At 42.5% G+C, this 8,538-nt stretch overlaps 2 non-coding genes across 2 annotated transcripts; one reads left to right on the forward strand and one right to left on the reverse strand.

Annotated features, from left to right (window-relative positions):
• Nucleotides 1–276: 276 nt before the first annotated feature.
• On the reverse strand, nucleotides 277–384 carry LOC130953972 (small nucleolar RNA R71). Its single transcript, XR_009076135.1, has one exon. It is a non-coding gene; the product is annotated as a small nucleolar RNA R71 (small nucleolar RNA).
• Nucleotides 385–8,052: 7,668 nt separating this feature from the next.
• Nucleotides 8,053–8,156, forward strand: LOC130953286 (small nucleolar RNA R71). The gene has a single exon (XR_009075461.1). It is a non-coding gene; the product is annotated as a small nucleolar RNA R71 (small nucleolar RNA).
• The last annotated feature ends 382 nt before the right edge of the window (nucleotides 8,157–8,538 follow it).

Genomic DNA, 8,538 nt, shown 5'->3' on the forward strand with positions numbered 1-8,538 from the left:
AAGCCTCAGTTGGTTTCTCTACTGCAACAGAATTGCAAGTTCCATGGACTTCCAATGGAAGATCCTCATCAGTTTTTAGCTGAATTCTTGCAAATCTGTGACACAGTCAAGACTAATGGGGTTGACCCTGAGGTCTACAGACTGATGCTATTCCCTTTTGCTGTAAGAGACAGAGCTAGAATATGGTTAGACTCACAACCTAAAGATAGCCTGGACTCTTGGGAAAAGCTAGTCAATGCCTTCTTGGCAAAGTTCTTTCCACCTCAAAAATGGAGTAAGCTTAGAGTGGAAGTCCAAACCTTCAGACAGAAGGATGGAGAATCCCTCTATGAAGCTTGGGAAAGATACAAACAATTAATCAGAAAGTGTCCCTCAGACATGCTTTCTGAATGGAGCATCATAGGTATTTTCTATGATGGTCTCTCTGAACTATCCAAGATGTCTTTGGATAGCTCTGCTGGAGGATCTCTTCATCTGAAGAAGACGCCTACAGAGGCTCAGGAGCTCATTGAAATGGTTGCAAATAACCAATTCATGTACACTTCTGAAAGAAATCCTGTGAACAATGGGACAAGTCAGAAGAAAGGAGTTCTTGAGATTGATGCTCTGAATGCCATACTGGCTCAGAACAAGATATTGACTCAACAAGTCAATTTGATTTCTCAAAGTCTGTTTGGAATGCAAAATGCACCAAGCAGTACTAAGGATGCTTCATCTGAGGAAGAAGCTTATGATCCTGAGAATCCTTCAATGGAAGAGGTGAATTACCTAGGAGAACCCTATGAAAACACCTATAATTCTTCATGGAGAAATCACCCAAATTTCTCATGGAAGAATCAAGAGAAACCTCAACAAGGTTTCAACAACAACAATGGTGGAAGAAACAGGTTTAGCAATGGCAAGCCTTTTCCATCATCTTCTCAGTAACAGACAGAGAATTCTAAGCAGAACCCCTCTGACTTAGCAACCATGGTCTCTGATCTAATCAAAACCACTCAAGGTTTCATGACTGAAACAAGGTCTTCCATTAGGAATTTGGAAGCACAAGTGGGACAGCTGAGCAAGAAAATTACTGAACTCCCTCCTAGTACTCTCCCAAGTAATACAGAAGAAAATCCAAAAGGAGAGTGCAAAGCCATAACCATGGCCGAATTTGGAGAGGAGGGAGAGGAAGTGAACGCCACTGAGGAAGGCCTCAATGGGCGTGCACTGACCTCCAATGAGTTCCCTAGTGAGGAACCATGGGAATCCGAGGCTCAAAATGAGACCATAGAGATTCCATTGGACTTAAATCTGCCTTTCATGAGCTCTGATGAGTATTCTTCCTCTGAAGAGGATGAGTATGTCATTGAAGAGCAAGTTGCTAAATACCTTGGAGCAATCATGAAGCTAAATGACAAGTTATTTGGAAATGAGACTTGGGAGGATGAACCCCCTTTGCTCACCAAAGAACTGGATGACTTGTCTAGGCAGAAACTACCTCAAAAGAGACCAAGATCCTGGGAGACAAGATCCTGGGAATGGAGAAGCTAAGGATCTTTGAGGTACAAGCTGCAAGAATCTCACTAGAGATGGCAGACACTCAAGAAAACAAGCTCATGGACTTGTAGAGAATGTTTTGGTGAAAGTTGAAGACCATTACATCCCTACTGATTTCAGTCCTAGAGACTGGGAAGTGCATGGATGAATCCATCATCCTTGGCAGACCCTTCCTAGCCACAGCAAAGGCTGTGATTGATGTTGATGGAACTGATCATTCAAGTGAATGAAGAATCCTAGTGTTTAAGGCTCAAGGATCCCTCTGTCACCATGGAGAAGAAGCATGAAGAGCTTCTCTCAAATCAGAGTCAAACAGAGCCCCCACAGTCAAACTCTAAGTTTGTGTTGGGAGGCCACAACCAAACTCTAAGTTTGGTGTTGAACCCCCACATTCAAACTCTAAGTTTGGTGTTGGGAGGTTCCAACATTGCTCTGAGTATCTGTGAGGCTCCATGAGAGCCCTCTGTCAAGCTACTGACATTAAAGAAGCGCTGTTGGGAGGCAACCCAATGATATATTTTATATAGTTTCTTTTGTTATTTTATGTTTTTGTAGGTTGATGATCATAAGAAGTCACAAAATCCATTGAAAAAGCAAAACAAAATGAAAAACAGGAAGAAAAACAGCACACCCTGGAGGAGTGTTGCTGGCGTTCAAACGCCAGTAAACCTAGCAGTTGGGCGTTTAACGCCCAGTCTGGCACCATTCTGGGCGTTTAACGCCAGAAAGGGGCACCAGACTGGCGTTAAACGCCAAAAAAGGGCAAGAACCTGGCGTTAAACGCCAGGAATGGGCACCAGCCCGGCGTTTAACGCCAGAAAGGCTCAAAACGTGATTTTGAGCAACATTTGGTGCAGGGATGACTTTTCCTTGACACCACAGGATCTGTGGACCCCACAGGATCCCCACCAACCCACCACACTCTCTCTTCTTCACCCACCACACCAATACCTCTTCCCCCAAAAACCCCTCACCTATCAAATCCCATCTTTCTCTTCACCACTCACATCCATCCTTCATAAAACCCCACCAACCTCACCCTTCAAATTCAAACCACTTTCCCTCCCAAACCCACCCATAATGGCCGAACCCCATCTCCCCTCTCTCCTATAAATACCCTTCTTCAATCCTTCATTTTCACACACCCTCAACCTCACTTCCCCCCTACTTGGCCGAATACATAAGCCATCTCCTTCTTCCTCATTTCTTCTTCTTCTACTCTCTTCTTTCTTCTTTTGCTTGAGGACAAGCAAACCTTTTAAGTTTGGTGTGGTAAAAGCGTTGCTTTTTCGTTTTTCCATAACCATTTATGGCATCAAGACCACTTCTTTGATGTTGTGGCCTTGAAGAAGGTGATCCCCGAGGTCCCCTTTTCACTCAAAAAGGGTGAATATCCGGAGATCCGCCATGAAATCCGAAGAAGAGGTTGGGAAGTGCTTACCAACCCCATTCAACAAGTCAGAATCTTGATGGTTCAAGAGTTCTATGCTAATGCATGGATCACCAAGAACCATGATCAAAGTGTGAACCCGGATCCAAAGAATTACTTACTATGGTTCGGGGGAAAACTTGGATTTAGTCCGGAAAATGTAAGGTTAGCATTCAACTTGCCTATGATGCAAGGAGATGAACATCCTTACACTAGAAGGGTCAACTTTGATCAAAGGTTGGACCAAGTCCTCACAGTCATATGTGAAGAGGGCGCACAATGGAAGAGAGATTCAAGAGACAACCGGTCCGAAGTTACTCTAGACCGGGCCATCATGATTCATAGCATCATGATTGGAGAAGAAGTGGAAGTTCATGAGGTCATAGCCCAAGAACTCTACAAAGTGGCGGACAAGTCTTCCACCTTGGCAAGACTAGCCTTTCCTCATCTCATTTGTCACCTCTGTTATTCAGTTGGAGTTGACATAGAAGGAGACACCCCCATTGATGGGGAGCAAGTAAATACCTCCCTAGGAGAATTGAGTTCCAACATGGGACAACTAAGGGTGGAGCACCAAGAACACTCCATTCTCCTCCATGAAATTAGAGAAGATCAAAGAATCATGAGAGAGGAGCAACAAAGACAAGGAAGAGACATTGAGGAGCTCAAGCACTCCATAAAGACCTTCAAGAGGAAGGACAAGCCGCCATCACTAAGGTGGACCCGTTCTTTAATCTCCTTGATCTTTAATTTTCTGTTTTTCGGATTTTAGTGCTTTATGTTTGTCCATGTTTGTGTCTTGTGATCATTAGTGTCTATGCCTTAAAGTTATGAATGTCCTATGAATCCATCACCTTTCTTAAGAATTGTTCTTAATTGAAAAAGAAAAGAATTGCATGAATTTTGAATTTTATAACAGTTTAATTATCTTGATGTGGTGGCAACACTTTTGTTCTCTGAATGTATGCTTGAACAGTGCATATGTCTTTTGAATTTGTGGTTCATGAATATTGGCTCTTGAAAGAATGATGAAAAAGGAGACATGTTACTGAGGATCTGAAAAATCATAAAAATGATTCTTGAAGCAAGAAAAAGCAGTGAATACAAAAAAAAAAAAAACCCGAAAAAAAAAGAAAAGAAAAAAAAAGAGAAAGAAATAAAGTTGTGATCCAAGGCAATAAGAGTGTGCTTAAGAACCCTGGACACCTCTAATTGGGGACTTTAGCAAAGCTGAGTCACAATCTGAAAAGGTTCACCCAATTATGTGTCTGTGGCATGTATGTATCCGGTGGTAATACTGGAAGACAGAGTGCTTTGGGCCACAGCCAAGACTCAATAAGTAGCTGTGTTCAAGAATCATCATACTTAACTAGGAGAATCAATAACACTATCTGGATTCTGAGTTCCTAAAGAAGCCAATCATTCTGAGTTCCAAAGGATAAAGTGAGATGCCAAAACTATTCAGAGGCAAAAGCTAAAAGCCCCGCTCATCTAATTAATACTGATCTTCATAGATGTTTTTGAAGTTCATTGCATATTCTCTTTTTTTATCCTATTTGATCTTTAGTTGCTTGGGGACAGCAACAATTTAAGTTTGGTGTTGTGATGAGCGGATAATTTGTACGCTTTTTGGCATTGTTTTTAGTATGTTTTAGTGTGATCTAGTTAGTTTTTAGTATATTTTTATTAGTTTTTAATTAAAATTCACTTTTCTGGACTTTACTATGAGTTTGTGTGTTTTTCTGTGATTTCAGGTATTTTCTGGCTGAAATTGAGGGATCTGAGCAAAAATCTGATCCAGAGACTCAAAAGGACTGCAGATGCTGTTGGATTCTGACCTCCCTGCACTCGAAGTGGATTTTCTGGAGCTACAGAAGCCCAATTGGCGCGCTCTCAACGGCGTTGGAAAGTAGAATCCTGGGCTTTCCAGCAATATATGATAGTCCATATTTTGCCCAAGATTTGATGGCCCAAACCGGCGTTCAAAGTCACCTCAAGAAATTCCAGCGTTAAACGCCGGAACTGGCACCTAATTGGGAGTTAAACGCCCAAACTGGCATAAAAGCTGGCGTTTAACTCCAAGAAAGTCTCTACACGAAAATGCTTCATTGCTCAGCCCAAGCACACACCAAGTGGGCCCGGAAGTGGATTTTATGTCATTTACTCATCTTTGTACACCTTAGGCTACTAGTTTTCTATAAGTAGGACCTTTGACTATTGTATTTGACATCTTGGGATTATTTTAGATCCTTTGATCATTGGGAGGCTGGCCTCACGGCCATGCCTGGACCTTGTTCTTATGTATTTTCAACGGTGGAGTTTCTACACACCATAGATTAAGGTGTGGAGCTCTGCTGTACCTCGAGTATTAATGCAATTACTATTGTTCTTCTATTCAATTCCGCTTGTTCTTTGTCCAAGATATCACTTGTTCTTCAACTTGATGAAGGTGATGATTGTCACGGATCATCACCATTCTCACTCATGAACAAAGTGACTGACAACCACTCTTGTTCTACAAGCAATCAAAGCTCTAGTGAATATCTCTTGGATTCTTTAACCGGAATCTTCGTGGTATAGGCAAGAACTGATGGCGGCATTCAAGAGAATCCGGAAGGTCTAACCTTGTCTGTGGTATTCTGAGTAGGATTCAATGATTGAATGACTGTGACGTGCTTCAAACTCATAGCAGGCGGGGCGTTAGTGACAGACGCAAAAGAATCAATGGATTCTATTCCGGCCTGACCGAGAACCGACAGCTGAATTCCGCGTGCCGTGACAGGGCATATGCAATCGCTTTCACTGAGAGGATGGGAGGTAGCCATTGACAACGGTGAAACCCTACACGAGCTTGCCATGGAAAGGAGTAAGAAGGATTGGATGAAGACTGTAGGAAAGCAGAGAGACGGAAGGGAAGGCATCTTCATACGCTTATCTGAAGCTCTCACCAATGATATACATAAGTACCTCTATCTTTATCTTTATGCTTTATTCGTTTATCACTATACCCATTTGAGTCCGCCTGACTGAGATTTACAAGGTGACCATAGCTTGCTTCATAGCAACAATCTCCGTGGGATCGACCCTTACTCACGTAAGGTTTATTACTTGGACGACCCAGTGCACTTGCTGGTTAGTTGTGCGAAGTTGTGTTTATGCCATGGTATTGAGCACCAAGTCTTTGGAGCCATTACCGGGGATTATTTGAATATGGACAAAGTAGCGATCAAAATTTCGTGCACCAAAACCTCAACTCAAATTCTGAATTCGCTCAACTAGAACATTTTTCTAATTAAAGTTGCTTGATCAATCAATCCCTGTGGGATTCGACCTCACTCTATTGTGAGTTTTTACTTGACGACAAATTCGGTACACTTGCCGAAGGAAATTTGTTGAGAGACAGTTTCCACCTGCATCAAGTAGCTTGACAGTGGGCTCTCATGGAGCCTCACAGATACTCAAAGCAATGTTGGAACCTCCCAACACCAAACTTAGAGTTTGACTGTGGAGGCTCTGTTTGACTCTGTTTTGAGAGAAGCTCTTCATGCTTCCTCTCCATGGTTACAGAGGGATATCCTTGAGCCTTAAACACAAAGGATTCTTCATTCACTTGAATGATCAATTCTCCTCTGTCCACATCAATCACAGCCTTTGCTGTGGCTAGGAAGGGTCTGCCAAGGATGATAGATTCATCCATGCACTTCCCAGTCTCTAGGACTATGAAATCAGCAGGGATGTAATGGTCTTCAACCTTTACCAGAACATCCTCTACAAGTCTATAAGCTTGTTTTCTTGAATTATCGGCCATCTCTAGTGAGATTCTTGTAGCTTGCACCTCAAAGATCCCTAGCTTCTCCATTACAGAGAGAGGCATGAGGTTTATGCTTGACCCTAAGTCACACAGAGCCTTCTCAAAGGTTATGGTGCCTATGGTACAAGGTATTGAGAACTTCCCAGGGTCCTATCTCTTTTGAGGTAATTTCTGCCTAGACAAGTCATCCAATTCTTTGGTGAGCAAAGGGGGTTTATTCTCCCAAGTCTCATTACCAAATAACTTGTCATTTAGCTTCATGATTGCTCCAAGGTACTTAGCAACTTGCTCTTCAGTGACATATTCGTTCTCTCCAGAGGAAGAATACTCATCAGAGCTCATGAATGGCAGAAGTAAATCTAATGGAATCTCTATGGTCTCAGTGTGAGCCTCAGATTCCCATGGTTCCTCATTAGGGAACTCATTGGAGGCCAGTGGACGTCCATTGAGGCCTTCCTCAGTGGCGATCACTGCCTCTTCCTCCTCTCCAAGTTCGGCCATGTGGGTGATGTTAATGGCCTTGCATTCTCCTTTTGGATTCTCTTCTGTATTGCTTGGAAGAGTATTAGGAGGGAGTTCAGTAATTTTCTTACTTAGCTGTCCCACTTGTGCCTCCAAATTCCTAATGGAGGACCTTGTTTCAGTCATGAAACTTTGAGTGGTTTTGATTAGATCAGAGACCATGGTTGCTTAGTCAGAGTGGCCATGCTTAGAATTCTCTGTCTGTTGCTGAGAAGATGATGGAAAAGGCTTGCCATTGCTAAACCTGTTTCTTCCACCATTATTGTTTTTGAAACCTTGTTGAGGTCTCTGTTGATCCTTCCATGAGAGATTTGGATGATTTCTCCATGAAGGATTATAGGTGTTTCCATAGGGTTCTCCCATGTAATTCACCTCTTCCATTGAAGGGTTCTCAGGATCATAAGCTTCTTCTTCAGATGAAGCATCCTTAGTACTGCCTGGTGTAGCTTACATTCCAGACAGACTTTGAGAGGTCATATTGACTTGCTGAGACAATATTTTGTTCTGAGCCAATATGGCATTCAGAGTATCAATCTCAAGAACTCCTTTCTTCTGATTCATCACATTGTTCACAGGATTCCTTTCAGAAGTGTACATGAATTGGTTATTTGCAACCATTTCAATGAGTTCTTGAGCTTCTGCAGGCGTCTTCTTCAGATGAAGAGATCTTCCAGCAGAGCTATCCAATGACATCTTGGACAGTTCAGACAGACCATCATAGAAGATACCTATGATGCTCCACTCAGAAAGCATGTCAGAGGGACACTTTCTGATTAATTGTTTGTATCTTTCCCAAGCTTCATAGAGGGATTCACCTTCCTTCTGTCTGAAGGTTTGGACTTCCACTCTAAACTTACTCAATTTTTGAGGTGGAAAGAACTTTGCCAAGAAGGCATTGACTAGCTTTTCCCAAGAGTTCAGGCTTTCTTTAGGTTGTGAGTCCAACCATATCCTAGCTCTGTCTCTTACAGCAAAAGGGAATACCATAAGTCTGTAGACCTCAAGGTCAACCCCATTAGTCTTGACAGTGTCACAGATTTGCAAGAATTCAGCTAAAAACTGATGAGGATCTTCCAATGGAAGTCCATGGAACTTGCAATTCTATTGCATTAGAGAAACTAATTGAGGCTTAACCTCAAAGTTGTTTGCTCCAATGGCAGGGATAGAGATGCTTCTCCCATAGAAGTCGGGAGTAGGTGCAGTAAAGTCACCCAGCACCTTCCTTGCATTGTTGGCA

Source organism: Arachis stenosperma, chromosome 1, assembly GCF_014773155.1.
Source record: "Arachis stenosperma cultivar V10309 chromosome 1, arast.V10309.gnm1.PFL2, whole genome shotgun sequence".
Taxonomy (NCBI): Eukaryota; Viridiplantae; Streptophyta; class Magnoliopsida; order Fabales; family Fabaceae; genus Arachis; species Arachis stenosperma.